Source organism: Lithobates pipiens, unplaced genomic scaffold (assembly GCF_037356315.1).
Source record: "Lithobates pipiens isolate NorthernLeopardFrog02 unplaced genomic scaffold, aLitPip1_a1.2 Scaffold_22, whole genome shotgun sequence".
Lineage (NCBI taxonomy): Eukaryota > Metazoa > Chordata > Amphibia > Anura > Ranidae > Lithobates > Lithobates pipiens.
Genome location: NW_027507784.1, coordinates 218642583 through 218657882, shown reverse-complemented (window position 1 = coordinate 218657882; position 15300 = coordinate 218642583). Strand labels below are relative to the sequence as shown.

Below are 15300 nucleotides of genomic sequence, written 5' to 3'. Positions count from 1 at the left end.
TAGAGTTGTATTAAATGCAGCTATGAGAATATATCTCTCTGATAAATTGGAGGAAGTGGGCTATACTGACGGAAGCACTCAATCTGAGTGTGGGATCGGATCCGTCACAATCTGTTTGCCGAATTCCGAACGTTATGGGCCGTTCGTGACAAATTCGAGTGGCGCGTCACAGCCCATAATTCACTGCGACATCGCAGTGCATTGCTGGCTGATGATTGGCCAAGTATGCACTATGACCCGCTCTGGCCAATCACAGTGCGGAAAAAACGGAGAGCCATAATTGGCCAAAGTCAGGGTGGCTTTGGCCAATTATGGCTCAGGGTGTTTAGTACATGCCCCACACTATATAAGGCCACCTGCGCAGTGGCCTTGTGTAGTGTGTTGCGGCAGCAGAGAGAGATAGACGGAGAGACAGTGTGATTGAATCTCATTTGAAGCTGTTGCAATTACAGTCGGTGGATTGTGCCACCTGCACAGTGTACACCTAAAGCTACCCCAATTGCTGGTGTTCTGCTGATCCTATACCACAGGCAGGCAGCTGCTACAGCAATTACAGTTGGTGTATTGTGCCACCTGCACAGTGTACACCTAAGACCCTTTTCACACTGGGGTGTTTTTCAGGCGCTTAAAAAAAGCACCTGTAAAGCGCTTGAAAGAAGCCTCATCTGCAATCCCAATGTGAAAGCCCAAGTGCTTTCACACTTAGACCCCTTTCACACTATGGCGTTTTTCAGATGCTTTAGCGTTAAAATAAGCGCCTGTAAAACGCCTGAAAGAAGCCTCATCTGCAATGCCAATGTGAAAGCCATTTTACAGGCCCTTATTTTAACGCCAAAGCGCCTGAAAAATGCCTCATTGTGAAAGGGGTGTAAAGCTACCCCAATTGCTGGTGTTCTGCTGATCCTATACCAGAGGCAGGCAGCTGCTGCAGCAATTAAAGTCGGTGTATTGTGCCACCTGCACAGTGTACAGCTAAAGCTACCCCAATTGCTGGTGTTCTGCTGATCCTATATCACAGGCAGGCAGCTGCTTGTTAGAGGATCAACAGACTTCAGCGTCTGAGTTTCCCTATGCGCCTAAGGGGTAGACCAGCACAACGGCACACACGGGTGCACGATACGGTGGATTTGCGCATACGGGTGCGCGAATTAGCGGGTCCGCGCACACACAGTAGTACGGGTTGGCGCACGCATATGCACGATATGGTACGACGTGTGTGCATGCCTATGCGCACCACCTGATCACTCTGGCAGGCCTATAAAAGGCAACTATTTGCTCTGTGTCTCCTCAGCTCCAGTGTTCCTGTGTCTCTGTGCCTTGTTTCCTGAGCCTTCCCGTTGTGACCTTGGATCGTACCAGACTACTCTCTCTGGCCTCTCCTGTGATTTTGACCTCTTGCTTGCTTCTTGGAATTCCCTCTCTGCTGTTCCTGTGTTTGATCCTCTGCCTGCCTCCTGGACTTGTCTCTGCCTATTCCCTGTGTTGTGACACCTGGATTTAAGGACTGACCCTTGTTTATGACCTGGCTTGCTCTCGGACTCTGATCTACCTTCCTGGTGTTTGACCCTCGGCCTCCTGCTGTTCTTCACTCCAGGTGTTAGAACCCCTGCCGGGTGTTCTCTTCAAGTAGGCCATCTGCACTGGCATCTCGTACTTAAGAAGACTTCCTGCATACAAGTCACCTGCTGGCAACCCGTGCCCCTTCGTGCCCTGTAACCGTTGTTCCACCCTCAGGGGTACTGTGCACCCAGTTGCAAGGGAAGCCGCTCTCAGCACTTCGGCCCCTGGTGAGTACCTGACACTGCTGCAGCAATCACAGTTGGTGTATTGTGCCACCTGCACAGTGTACGCCTAAAGCCACCTGCACAGTGTACGCCTAAAGCCACTGGCTGTATTAAAACAAAACTTCTCCATTACAGTAATGGAGAAGTTTTGTTTTAATACAGCCAGTTGGACACCAAGGTGTTACCGGTGATACACGTAACCATTGACCATTGAAGCTCTAAAGGCTGGGGTATTGCCATATATCTGCGTTAAGGGTTATCTGGATGCAAGAACCTTGATTGATGTTCTAACCACTCTGCTTCGGATTAATACCATTAAGGCTGTTACTGTTTATATATCTGGTAAGCGCATCACTTATCTGGTGACGGGCACAGATTTTCAGTTATGTGTGGATTCACGGTGGTGACATGCTAATCGCTGCGACATTGGAACATCTTATTGGACTTTAATTTTATAATTTTTATGCTCATTTTCATATATAGTCTTAATTTCACATAGATTATATATGTTTTATATTTCTTTGTGATCATTACATGCACGTTAAAGTGATTGTTTTCGGCAATTAGACATTTATCCTGCCTGAATGCCATATGTCCTTTAATATGTTTTTATTTATACAGTTATTTTAAATATATAGTGCTACTGGCGCAGCTCTCCATATTTCTTCCATTTATCTTAGTGCTTGTATCCCACTTAGAGCTGCTGCCTATTGTTTACGTTCTTTATTTTTATTTTATATATTTTTAAATTCTTTTCTGAGCGCAGTTTATATATTTTTTCAATAAAAGAGGGCAAGCAGGCTCTGATGCTAGAGGCAACAGTGCTGATCGTGGACATGATGCATCCTCATCAGCATGTAGCCATGGGACACGCTTGTCCTTATTTTCGGCAGCTGGACGTGTTAAGCCGCAACATGCCGAAGACTCGGTAGAGTGGATGACCAAGATGTCCTCATGCTCCTCATCCTCTCTCACCCAGGCTCAGGGTACTGGCAAAGCAGATGCCAACGCGGCCTCTTCCCTCGGCTCAATGGCATCAGTCACTCCTTCCCTAGCCCCACCATGTTCTCCTGAGGAGTCCCCCGAACTGTTTGAGCACAGTGTTGGGTACATGCTCCATGAGGATGCCCAGCGTTTTGAAGGCTCTGATGATGATACCCAGCTAGAGGAAGGCAGTAACGTGAGCCCAGTGAGAGGGGATGCCCAAGAAGGACAGCAATCTGGCAGTCATGTTTCCCCAGCTGCAACATACTGCCAGGTTTGCTCCAGTGATGAGGAGGGAGGGGATGATGAGGTCACTGACTCCACCTGGGTGTCTGATAGGAGAGAGGAGGAGGAGACACATCTCCAACGAGGCAGGATGCCCTCCAGGGTCCAGCTTAAGGGAAGCACACCGACTGCATCACACCACATGTGCAGGGCACTGCCTCGTAGTTCCCACGTCATTCCAAAAGTTCTTTGGTGTGGGCTTTTTTTGAGACGAGTGCATCAGATCGCACCGCTGCTATTTGCAACATATCTCTCAATCTATCTCGCGTGGCCAAAACATCAGCCGCTTGGGCACCAAATGCTTAACCAAACATATGTCGACCTGCCATGCAGTTCGTTGGCAAGCACACCTAAAAGACCCACACCAAAGAACAAAGTGGACCTTTCCTTGTGCCTCACCAGCTGGGATCTCCAACCCCACTATACCTTCAGTCCTCTCTGAAACCTGCACTGAGAGGAATGAAGGTGTAGAACTAGGTTTATTACAGCCAAGTACTTGCGGACAATCTGCTATCGGTACACCGAAGTCCGATTGTACCAGGCAAATTTCCCTGCCCCAGCAGCTGCACCGTCGAAAGAAGTTCACTCCCAGCCATCCACACGCCCAGTGTTTTTGCTAGCACTTCAACTGCTGCCTTTTCAGTTGGTAGACTCTGCCCTCTTACGTGAGTAAGTGGCAGATTCCCAAACACCACTTTTTCTCACAGAAGGCGATTCTGGCTCTCTACCGGCATGTGGAAGGCAATGTCTTGGCCTCACTGGACAGACCCCACTAATTTGACCTTAGCCCATGCCTTCTGTAATGCTTTGCGTCTATTATGTTATTGTGGTAAAACCAAGGAAGCTTAGACTTCTGAAGTGTATCAATGCTGTACTAAACAGAAAGAAATCTGCACATACAAACTGTAGGGTGAACAATACAACACAACTTAGCTTACAAAATATATGCCTACACATATAATCATGTACAATTTGTACACATTAAGTAAACTAAACAATTACTCAACTTAAGCCTCATACACATGATAGGACTTTGTACAAACTTTCCCTTGGATTTTTGTACAAAGGGCGTCGGCCCTGAACTAGTATTGCATACACACAGCAGGACTTTTTCAGCCAACTTTCACCAAATCACGTGGTTTTTCTGCTCTTTACTGCCACCTTTGGTCAACTTCTGTATTGTTGTCTGATCTTTTGCATTGGTTCTGAGCATGCCTGTTTGTACTTTGTACAAAAGTCCTATGGTTTTCTGTACACACGATCAGACTTTGCTCCATCGGACTTTTGTTGCCAGAAAGTTTGTCCGTTCGCACAGCCAACAAAAGTCTGAAGAAAACCAAAAAAGTTTGTCCGATGGCGCATACACACGGTCGGATGTTGCTCCAAAACAGCTAATTTGCATGTTTGTTGTCAAAAGGTCTGATCGTGTGTATGGGCCTTTAGGGGTCAAGATGTCCTCCATGGTCCTTTTGCTCAGTCCAACTCACAAAGTTCTCAAGCTCCTCACAGCCATGTCTTCCTCTTTGTCCTTCCAAACACATCATCTGTTGTCCGAACACAAGTTTCTTTCAAACCTTCTCCATGCCCCTCCCACCCATTTCCTGGATACACCAACTTCCTCTGCCCAGTTCCAAAACCTATCCATCTGGTTTATTTACATATCAATGCTCTTACCAAACCTACTGTAACTATATCATTGCTATCAAGACAATATACAAAATTGGCCATAGCAACACATACCACCTCTTGACTTTATAGGATAATATAGGAAACTTCTTAAAGCGGAGGTCCACCCTAATTAACAGTACTAGGTCTATGTTATCCCCCCTTCCCTAATCGCTAGGTAACCCCCTTACCTTTCTGCTGTCTTCTTCTGTCTTCTTCTGTTTTCTTCTTATTTTAAATTTTCTGCCTCTGGAGATTGCGGAAAGGGGCGGAGCCACTGCGGAAATGGGCGGGGCTTCAGCTGCAGGTCACTTCTTCCTGTCTGCCGCAGGGGCTCCTGGGATCGTTTTTTTTTCCCCAGGAGTCTGTGCGGCGCCCAGGCTGAGTTGTTGTGTTCGCTCGAGCGGATTGATCTGCGCATGCGCGAGATCGCAGCTCATAGGGCGGTGCATGATGGGAGTTTAGAGGACTGTGCCCCGGAAGACAATGCCTGTGGGCTTCACATGCCCACAGGCAAAATGGAAAATGCCTGGAGACGTTTTCCTAGGCAGTTTGGAGGAATGAAAAAGACTTGGAAGAGAATCGGAACAGCACATAGAGGTATGTGAAATATTTAGTAAACTTAATTTAAAACATTATTGCGGGTAAAAAAAAACGGCGGTGGAACCCCGCTTTAAAACCTTTTGTCCAGGAAAGGGCAAAATAAACCCCCCGTATTGTAAATGGGAAGAAAAAAATTCCCTTTCGACCCCCATCTTGTGGGTGGTCAGATGATTGGTTTGTCCCTGTAAGGCTGCAACATTACTTTTGAGCAGGGTTAACAATGTCTTTTGGCAGTTTGTAAAGAAAGTCCCAGATGAAAGTCTCTTGTCCTCTTGGTTATAAGGAAATACTCAGATGAAAGTCCACTCCAATTCAGCCACCATCAGGAAATCATCCGCATCTTCCTTAGGCTCTCTTCTGGTCTGCCTCCTCCCATCCAGCATGGTCATCTGCTCTGCCTGCTCCACCTCTCAATGCTCAGTACCTGAAAAGTGACAAAGCAGATTATATGTTTCTTCCAACTGTGCCAAAAACATAGCTCACTGCTCACATTTCAGAAGGTACACAAGATAATATCCACACTAGCAAACGGGAAAGCCCCGGGTCCTGATGGCTACATTCCTAAATTCTACAAAATCATGCAGCATACAGTAGCCCCCACACTGTCTATGGTATATCAGACAATATTTGAAGGGGGCAAATGTGATAGAATCCGGACACTCTGTTGGGTATTTCCATCAAAATCTGCTTCCCAAGTCCTGGAACACGAGACCAATGGACATGGCTATAGTACCTCAAGAATCAGTCAACACCAGTCTTATGCTGCATACACACGATCGGATTTTCTAACAGGAAATGTTGAAAAAGTTGTATTTTTGAAATGTACCTGCATACTCACAAACTGTCCTTTTTGAAGTAAAGCAAATAGCCAACTATTTGTCAAAACAAAAATGTTTAATTCAATAGGGAGCACAAGGTCATATCAAAATAAAGCGTAAGGCATGATGGAGAAACAGTTGGAATTGGTGAAGCCTTTGTACCTTAGGGCAGACATCAATTATTTGACTGTCCAAATTTGTAACCTGAGCAGTCCATTTAATAGAGAGCACAATAGGGTCCAGGACCCTGAGAGATCGGGAACAGCAGCAGATAACATATATGTTCTGGTGTTGTGGTCTTCCAACAGCCAGCATTTTTTGCCAGACCACACCAAACCCAGGCCATCGCTCTCAACACTTACTTCCACAATTTCTTCCATGCTGCTGTGGTGGGTGGGGTGGCTGTGTTGTTGGTGGAGGAGCATGGTTGAACTTGCAGAGGTGAATTTTACGGGAGATTTCCCCCCTCGTCCCCTTGTTTAGTGCCTGAAGAATTATTTCCTTGCATATATTGTGGTGGTCCTCCTCCATCTGTTTTAATTTATTGCCTTTCAGGCATCCAAATGCCTCCTGGCCATCAGGGGCTGTGCTAATTGCAGCTGTAGCATGACAAAGAAAAGGCCTACTTTTGGTTGAGGCTGAGACTTTCCTGTGTATGACAATAGTACATAGTTTTAGGTTTTTGGTCTTCAATCATACACAATTTTGAGCTCATGACTGTTGCAAATTGAATGTTAACAAATAGAGATGACTATCATTCTGACCCCAGCATGTTTCATTCTTGTCCCAATCATTTTGGCCACTACTGTCTATTGATGAATGAATGAATGAAATACTTGTATAGCGCACAATGCGAACTGGATCGCCTCAAGGCGATATGATATGTAAACCACTTTGATAAATCAAAAATTTGTGATCAATAACATCTAGTTAACATCATACAATTTTTGACAAGAAATATCGTCAACAATGCTATACATGAGTCAAGCTGGGCTCCTCCACATCTTCTTCCTGGGTGGAAGGCCCAGAATGGACCTCAGGAGCCTCAGCTGATGTTGAAGGAAGTGTTGAGAGCAATGGCCTGGGTTCTGCCTGGTCGGACAAAAAACTCTGTTGTAGTACCACAGCCTGGGGACATATATGTCCTTTGCTGCTCTGGATCTCTGGGAATTCTAGACTTTCTTGGGCTCCTTATTATATGTGTTTCTCAGGCTACCAATTTTGGCCTTCAAATAGTTGATGTCTGCCGTGAGATACACAGGCTTCACTAATTCCAGCAGTTTCTCCATCGCTGCCTTCCTCTTTATCTTGTTTGAATAGTTCCTGCATTTTACTGGCAGCTCCCTGTATTTTTCTATAAACTCTGGCAGGAAATATGGGGCCGTAAATTTATCAACCATTTTATCTGCAAGACACAACACAAGACAAACCCTAATGTAAAGCTAAACTCTCATAATCTTGTCCCAATATAGGCCTCAATCTATAAGCAGTATAGGCCACTAACCACTGATTCCACAATTTACAATTGTATCTTTGTTTCAACGTTGTCCCTTTGCGCAAAAATGATCTTCCGTCCTCCATTCACAGATCGTACCTACTTCCATTATAGGGACCGCTCGTTATGCTTTATATACACTGCGCATGCATCAAACTCCGCCCATGTCCTTCTTTCTAGTGTATTCCCCGCCTCTTCTCTTTCCGGCCAGTGGGAGAGCAAATGGCAGAGAGACAGCAGGTGCCTGCAGAAAGCAGCAACTAGGAAAGCCTGGAGAATGTCAGTTCCCGATCCAGGAGGAGATATAAGGCCTCAAATATGTCCTTTGAAGAGATGGGACACATAGGCCGTACAGAAATCCAAATGTTAGAAAGGCCAAGATCATGGCAAAAATTGTTAGAAGTCTGCACAGGACTTTTGGGGTACGACGATCCAAGGATCAATTGAGTAAACGCTGGTCAGTCCTGAAACTGAGGGAGCAAGATTGGTATAGAAAGATCAGGTAAGTGCTGCAAAAAAGTAAGTGTTTGTCATGTGTTGCTATTATCATTATTAGTTTCGTGCTTGTCCATGTGCTTTTCTTTACCGTTGTACAGTAAAAATGTCAAGTTTGAGGTTGCTGGACACAGGAATCGTTCGTATTAAACATCATTTGCTTGACCACTAATATGTCATTTTTGGCAGATGCAGGTCAACTACATTTGTTCCGGCCTATTTTGATTAAAATATGTTTATTTTATTGTCTAGATGTGTTTGAAACTATAATGAAATGACAACTTTATTCAATGTCAGGAGAGGACACTCAGCAGCTGTTTACACATCTGGATGCAGCAGCACTAGTGTGGGACACCATAACACCCTTGTTATGGTGTCCCATGCAGGTGCTTCAGTGGATACTAAGGGTCTCGCCATGTGTGAAACTTGCACAAAACAGGTAAGTATTCCAGCTTTTGAAAGGGAAAAAATCATGTATTCAGCCAGGAGCTCTGCCAAAACAGGCAATTGGAAGACACTTCCAAGCAATGTTTCATGTTACTATTTCTAGCCTAACATATCTGTCTACTAAGTATACCTTTTTTTAGTAATCCACTGAGCTGGCCAGAACCACCTCTGCAGGGAGTCTATTGAACATTTTCACAGCTCTTACTGTGAAGAAACCTTTCCGTGTTTGATAGTTACATAGTTAGGTTGAAAAAAGACACAAGTCCATCCAGTTCAACCACAAAAAAATAAAAAAAATAAAAATATATATACCGTATATACTCGAGTATAGGCCGACCCGAGTATAAGCCGAGGCCCCCAATTTACCCCCAAAAAACTGGGAAACCTATTGACTCGTGTATAAGCCGAGGGTGAGATATGCCTGTCCATCCCTGTGTGTGTGTCCATCCATCCATCCATCCCTGTGTGTGTGTGTGTCCATCCATCCCTGTGTGTGTGTGTGTCCATCCATCCATCCATCCCTGTGTGTGTGTCCATCCATCCATCCATCCCTGTGTGTGTGTGTGTCCATCCATCCATCCATCCATGTGTGTGTGTGGCCTTGTGTGTCCAGCCTACCTGTGTCCCGAGCCTCCGTCCGGTCCCGAGCCTCCGTCCGGTCCCGTCCCGTCCCGAGCCTCCGTCCGGTCCCGTCCCGTCCCGAGCCTCCGTCCGGTCCCGTCCCGTCCCGAGACTCCGTCCGGTCCCGTCCCGTCCCGAGCCGAGCCTCCGTCCGGTCCCGTCCCAGGATCACCGCTCTTCGTCGGCGCCCATTCCCCTGTTCAAATGCCGCGCCTCCCTGTCTGTGATAGGCGGAACACAATTTCCCAGCAGCCTGTGTTCCGCCTATCACGGACATCGTCTCATCCTCGTCCGTAGTACGAGGATGAGACGATGTCCGTGATAGGCGGAACACAGGCTGCTGGGAAATTCAGTGTTCTGCCTATCACAGGCGAAGGCGGAGCCGGAGGCGCGGCTTTTGAATTATAGAATGGCCGCTGTCTGTCTGCTCGACACGCTGATCGAGCAGGCAGACAGCGATGACTCGAGTATAAGCCGAGGGGGGCACTTTCAGCCTCAAAAAAGAGGCTGAAAATCTCGGCTTATACTCGAGTATATACGGTATATATATATATATATATATATATATATATATAAAATATTATCGTGCCAGCCCATATACCCAATTCTATACCCACAGTTGATCCAGAGGAAGGCAAAAAAAAAACAGCAGAGCATGATCCAATTTGCTAAAGCAGGGGAAAAAATTCCTTCCTGATCCCCGGAGAGGCAATCGGATTTTCCCCGGAGAAAATTAACATAGGGGAGAAAAGAATAGGGACATCTGAGGACACCAGTAACCCCACATCGAATGAAGAAAGGCAACTCACCACATACCCTGAAGATGTGGATGCATCTACACAGTGGTGTAGTGGGCGGCACAGTGGTGTAGTGGTTAGCACTCTCGCCTAGCAGTAAGAAGGGTCGCTGGTTCAAATCCCAACCACGACTCTACCTGCCTGGAGTTTGCATGTTCTCCCTGTGCCTGCGTGGGTTTCCTCCGGGTACTCCGGTTTCCTCCCACAAACCAAAGACATGCAGGTAGGTTAATTGGCTTTTATCAAAAATTGGCCCTAGTATATGAATGGGTACCTTGGATTGTGGGCTCCTTGAGGGTAGGGACCAATGTGAGTGTGTAATGTACAGGGATAGGGACAATTGTAGACACTCAGGTTGAACTGGATGGACTGGTGTCTTTATTCAACCTTACTAACTATGAAACTATGAAGATGTTCAGGAAGTGCTATGTGAAGTGGTAGAAATAGTGTCGACAGCAGGTCAGTGTCTTAGACCACAGCTTCAGGTAATAGATGGATACCTGCATATTTATAATACATGGTATGTTTTTTTAATTTTTAGACGTGGATGTTGTGGAAGAAGAAACTCACTTCAGCAGTGCAAGTGCACAAATCCTGATCAGGGAGATCATGGTGTGCAATCATGATTTGGAACAAATGAAACAAAACATCCATGATGTGCAAAAAAACATTAAAGATATTTTAGGAAAAATCTAAACAAAAATAAAATGTTATAGTTGTCGTTATGTTGTACGTGTTTTTACTGTTTTAAATGAATCAAATGTTGAAGATGCACACAGTGTGTCAACATGTGCTATCTCCCATCATGGGATATCAATGTACGCATTTTGTGGGTGCAACCCCTTCCTCCAAAGTAAAGTAGATTAGAGGAAAGGGTTGGTAGGTTAGAGGAAGACAAAACCACTTGGCACTACAAGTGCAATGCAAGTACACTTGTAGGGAAACGTGGATTGGCCTTTCTGAAATAATCCCCAGTGTGTCAACATGTGCTAGCTCCCATCATGGGGGATCAATGGACCTGTTTCAGTGGTGTAACCCCTTTCTCCCACCTACTTTAGTTAGGAGCAAGGGGTTGCACCCACAATACGCCTACATTGATATCCCATGATGGGAGATAGAACACTGTGTGTTTTGTGGCTTTAGCAAAATAGATGTAGGGAAAAGACACACACACATTTTAGGCATGTGATCATGAGGGAAATCCAAATTTTGAGTCCCAATTTGTGTGCATTTTCAAAATTTGGCTTTTAGAGGGGTGAGCTCACCCCACCTGATGAAGGTAAGATCAACACAGTTTTGAGATACTAATGTCTCATATAGCCTTCACTTTAGCAAAGTCGAACTTTGTAAGTTCCTGAGTTGGGGATGTGTATGTTATGTTTTTAAACATGCCTGTTTAGCCACAAAAAAAGGCAAATTAATGTCAAACATACATGTTATACACCAAGATGTTGGTTTGTTCAAAAACCATTTATAACGCACATGTGAATGTGCTTGGAGTAAAATGTTTTATACTCAACAATGTTTGGTTTCTTATTTCAGTGCTCAATACCAGGGTATTTGTTAAGTTGGTGTAATTACAGTGACAATGTGCTGTAAAATGTGCCAAAATCAGGTCATTTTAGGGATGCCAAGCAATTAATTTAAGGAGTTGAAAAGGATGAATATTTTTATCATTAATGCATTACGTAGATTAACAACAATAACATTTTGTGTGTGTAGCAGACCCACAGCACAGCATAATAGTTAGCTGAAGAAGAGATTGTCAACTCATGTATCAAATAACTTACATTTGCACTATTAAGAAAATGGCCAAAATTAAAAGGCCAATTGAAAACCTAGGAGACAGATAAGAAACACAAACAGTAATTCAAATGAAATGTGAGTTTAGTTTTTATTTTTTTTTAATTATTGCACATCTACAGCATTTTCTTGTAAAGCAATTGCCCCACTACCCACAAAGTAGTCTACATATTTTTGCCTGACTTTGAGGGCGCTCTGGGGGGGTAAGCCAGGACGGCCACCTTCGATAGCCGTCATCGCTGCTGTATCCGATGCAAAGTCGGCCTCAGTTGAAACTGAGGCCAGATAGCTGGCTACATTCTTCTTTAGGTAGTTGTGGAGAATGCAGCAGCTCAACACAACATGGTTCAGTTTATATTCGCCAGGTTTCATAGTTAGTTAGGTTAGGTTGAATAAAGACACCTGTCCATCCAGTTCAATCTGAGTGAGTGTCTACAATTGTCCCCATCCCTGTACATTGCACACTCACGTCGGTCCCTACCCTCAAGGAGCTCACAATCCAAGGTCTCCATTCATATACTAGGGCCAATTTGAACAGAAGCCTATTAACCTACCTGCATGTCTTTGGACTGTAGGAGGAAACTGGAGCACCCGGAGGAAACCCACGCAGGCACAGGGAGAACATGCAAACTCCAGGCAGGTAGTGTCGTGGTTGGGATTTGAACCAGCGACCCTTCTTACTGCTAGGTGAGAGTGCTAACCACTACACCACTGTGCTGCATGGTTGATGGACGTTAGGAAGATCCTGAATCTGCTTGCCATTATGCCAAAGGCATTCTCCACCAATCTTCTGGCACATGACAGCCGGTAATTAAAAACCCTCTACTCTAGGGTCATGTTCCTCATGGGGAATGGGCTCATGAGATGTTCCCCCCAACACAAAGGCCTCATCCATGACAAATACGAAATTGAGGCCCTCGACATTCTCCTCCAGAGGTGGCAACTGACTGCAATGTGCCATTTTGAAGACTCCTGTAGAACTCAGTTTGGGCGATCACTCCTCCGTCAGAGTTTCTGTCATTCTTCCCAACATCCAGGTAGAGAAACTTATAATTGGCCGACACCACCGCCAACATCACAATACTACTAAACCCCTTATAATTGTAGTAAGACCCCAAGTTGGGTGGTGGTACGATCCTTATGGGGCTTCCCATCTATAGCACCACCACAATTGGGAAAATCCTACTGGTGAGTTAACTGGGAAGCCACAGTCTGCCATTCCTGTGGGTTGGAAAGAAACTGTGGAGTCAATCAAGAAAAAAAAAAATAATTCATACTTTTGCACATAATATTGCAAGCAGATTAGACACAAAGGTTCTTGGCCAACATAAGTATAACATTTATTGAAATGAGTATTTAAAGACAAAAGTATAAGGTCAACTTATCAGATTCCTCACCCCCTTGGTGGCTCATTGGAAACATTTTATGGTGTGGGCATGGGTAGATGTTTTGGACAGGTAACCCTCTCCACTTCATTGAGAGCTGACTGTATAAATAATGTGTGTTGCTTTGGCCAGCCCCTCCTTACTTACACTATTGGCAGCACACTGGACAGATGAGAAGTGTCATAATCCAAAAATATGAATACACACTGTCCAAATTGAAGCACATTTTTACATTCTGCAATTACCTATCAAGATAATAGGAGAATAAAACTTTATTCAGTACCATTTGAAAGTATTCGGGCAGTCACTTGCACTACATGCTTTGGGGAATTCATCCATAAATATGACCACAAAAGAGGTAGGTATAGTATTTATGGGTTTGGCAAAGTCAGCAGCTAGAGTAGAGATGAGCCCATTCCGTAAAGGGCTGGCCCTCTTTCTGTTGTAGGCTGCGAAATTTGGACCTATGAGCTTTGGGGGTGATTGCATATCTTGCCAGAAGCCGCTCCTTGACTCGTTCCTAGACATTTTTTGTCTTTCTCAGGTTTCAAAAGCACCCAGTGCTCGACCAGACAGCTTGCTGATGAGGATGGAGACCCAGTTAGCCATCCCCAGACCCCTCTATAGCTGGCCCTCTGCTTCGGTCACTGACCTGGTCACTCTCCATCAACTCAGCAATTAGGGTGGCTTTTGACTTGTTACTGGTGTTCTGTCCCCTTGATTCCAACAGAATACTGTTGAGTATTTCTACAAAAAGCTGCTTCCCAAGTCCTGGCTATAGTACCCCAAGAACCAGGAAACACCACTCTTAGAGTACACCAGAAAATTAACTGAACTTTATTTTTAGAAAAACACTGGATTTATACAGCAAACCATCAGAAAAGGGCTACTCCCTTTATCTCATACACAGGTCACCTTAGACAGTTGAGCTAATCCTATTATCATAACAATGACCACCTTAGACAGTCTGGCTCCCCCATAGGACTACCTTATGCATAGGAAGCCAAAAGCAATTACAGTGGGGATCGAAAGTTTGGGCACCCCAGGTAAAAATGTGTATTAATGTGCATAACGAAGCCAAGGAATGGAAAAATCTCCAAATGGCATCAAATTACAGATTAGGCATTCTTATAATATGTCAAAAAAAGTTAGATTTTATTTCCATCATTTACACTTTTTCAAAATTACAGAAAACAAAAAATGGTGTATGCAAAAGTTTGGGCACCCTGCAGAGTTAATATTTTGTACTGCCCCCTTTGGCAAGTATCACAGCTTGTAAACGCTTTTTGTAGCCAGCCAAGAGTCTTTCAATTCTTGTTTGAGGTATCTTTGCCCATTCTTCCTTACAAAAGTGTTCCAGTTCTTTGAGATTTCTGGGCTGTCTGTCACGCACTGCTCTTTTAAGGTCTATCCATAGATTTCCAATAATGTTGAGGTCAGGAGATTGTGAAGGCCATGGCAAAACCTTCAGTTTACGCCTCTTGATGTAATCCCCCATGGATTTTGAGGTGTGTTTAGGATCATTATCCATTTGTAGAAGCCCTCCTCTCTTTAACTTCAGCTTTTTCACAGATGGCATCAAGTTACTATCCAAAATTTTCAAAAATTTTATTGAATTCATTTTTCCTTCTTCTCGTGAAATGTTCACTGTGCCACTGGCTGCAATACAACCCCAAAGCATGATTAATCCACCCCCATGCGTAACAGTTGGACAGAGGTTTTTTTCATTAAATTCTGTGCCCTTTCTTCTCCAAACGTACCTTTGCTCATTCCGGCCAAAAAGTTCTATTTTAACCTCATCGGTCCACAGAACTTGTTTCCAAAATGCCTCAGGCTTGTCTATATGTCCATTTGCAAAGATCAAACGCTGTTTTTTGTGGTGAGGACGTAGAAGAGGTTTTCTTCTAATGACTCTTCCATGAAGACCATATTTGTACAAGTATCTCTTTATAGTGGAATAGTGTACCACAACTCCAGTGTCTGCCAGATCTTTCTGGAGGGATCATGCAGTCAAACGTGGGTTTTGAATTGTTTTTCTCACAATCCTGCGAGCTGTTCTGTCTGATATTTTTCTTGGTCTTCCAGATCTTGCTTTAACCTCCACTGTTCCTGATGACT

At 44.5% G+C, this 15300-nt stretch overlaps 1 long non-coding RNA gene across 1 annotated transcript in view; it reads left to right on the top strand.

Annotated features, from left to right (window-relative positions):
• LOC143924512 (uncharacterized) overlaps positions 1–15300 on the top strand; it is a 152690-nt gene that overhangs the window by 116107 nt on the left and 21283 nt on the right. The gene's annotated exons all lie outside the window — the stretch shown is intronic.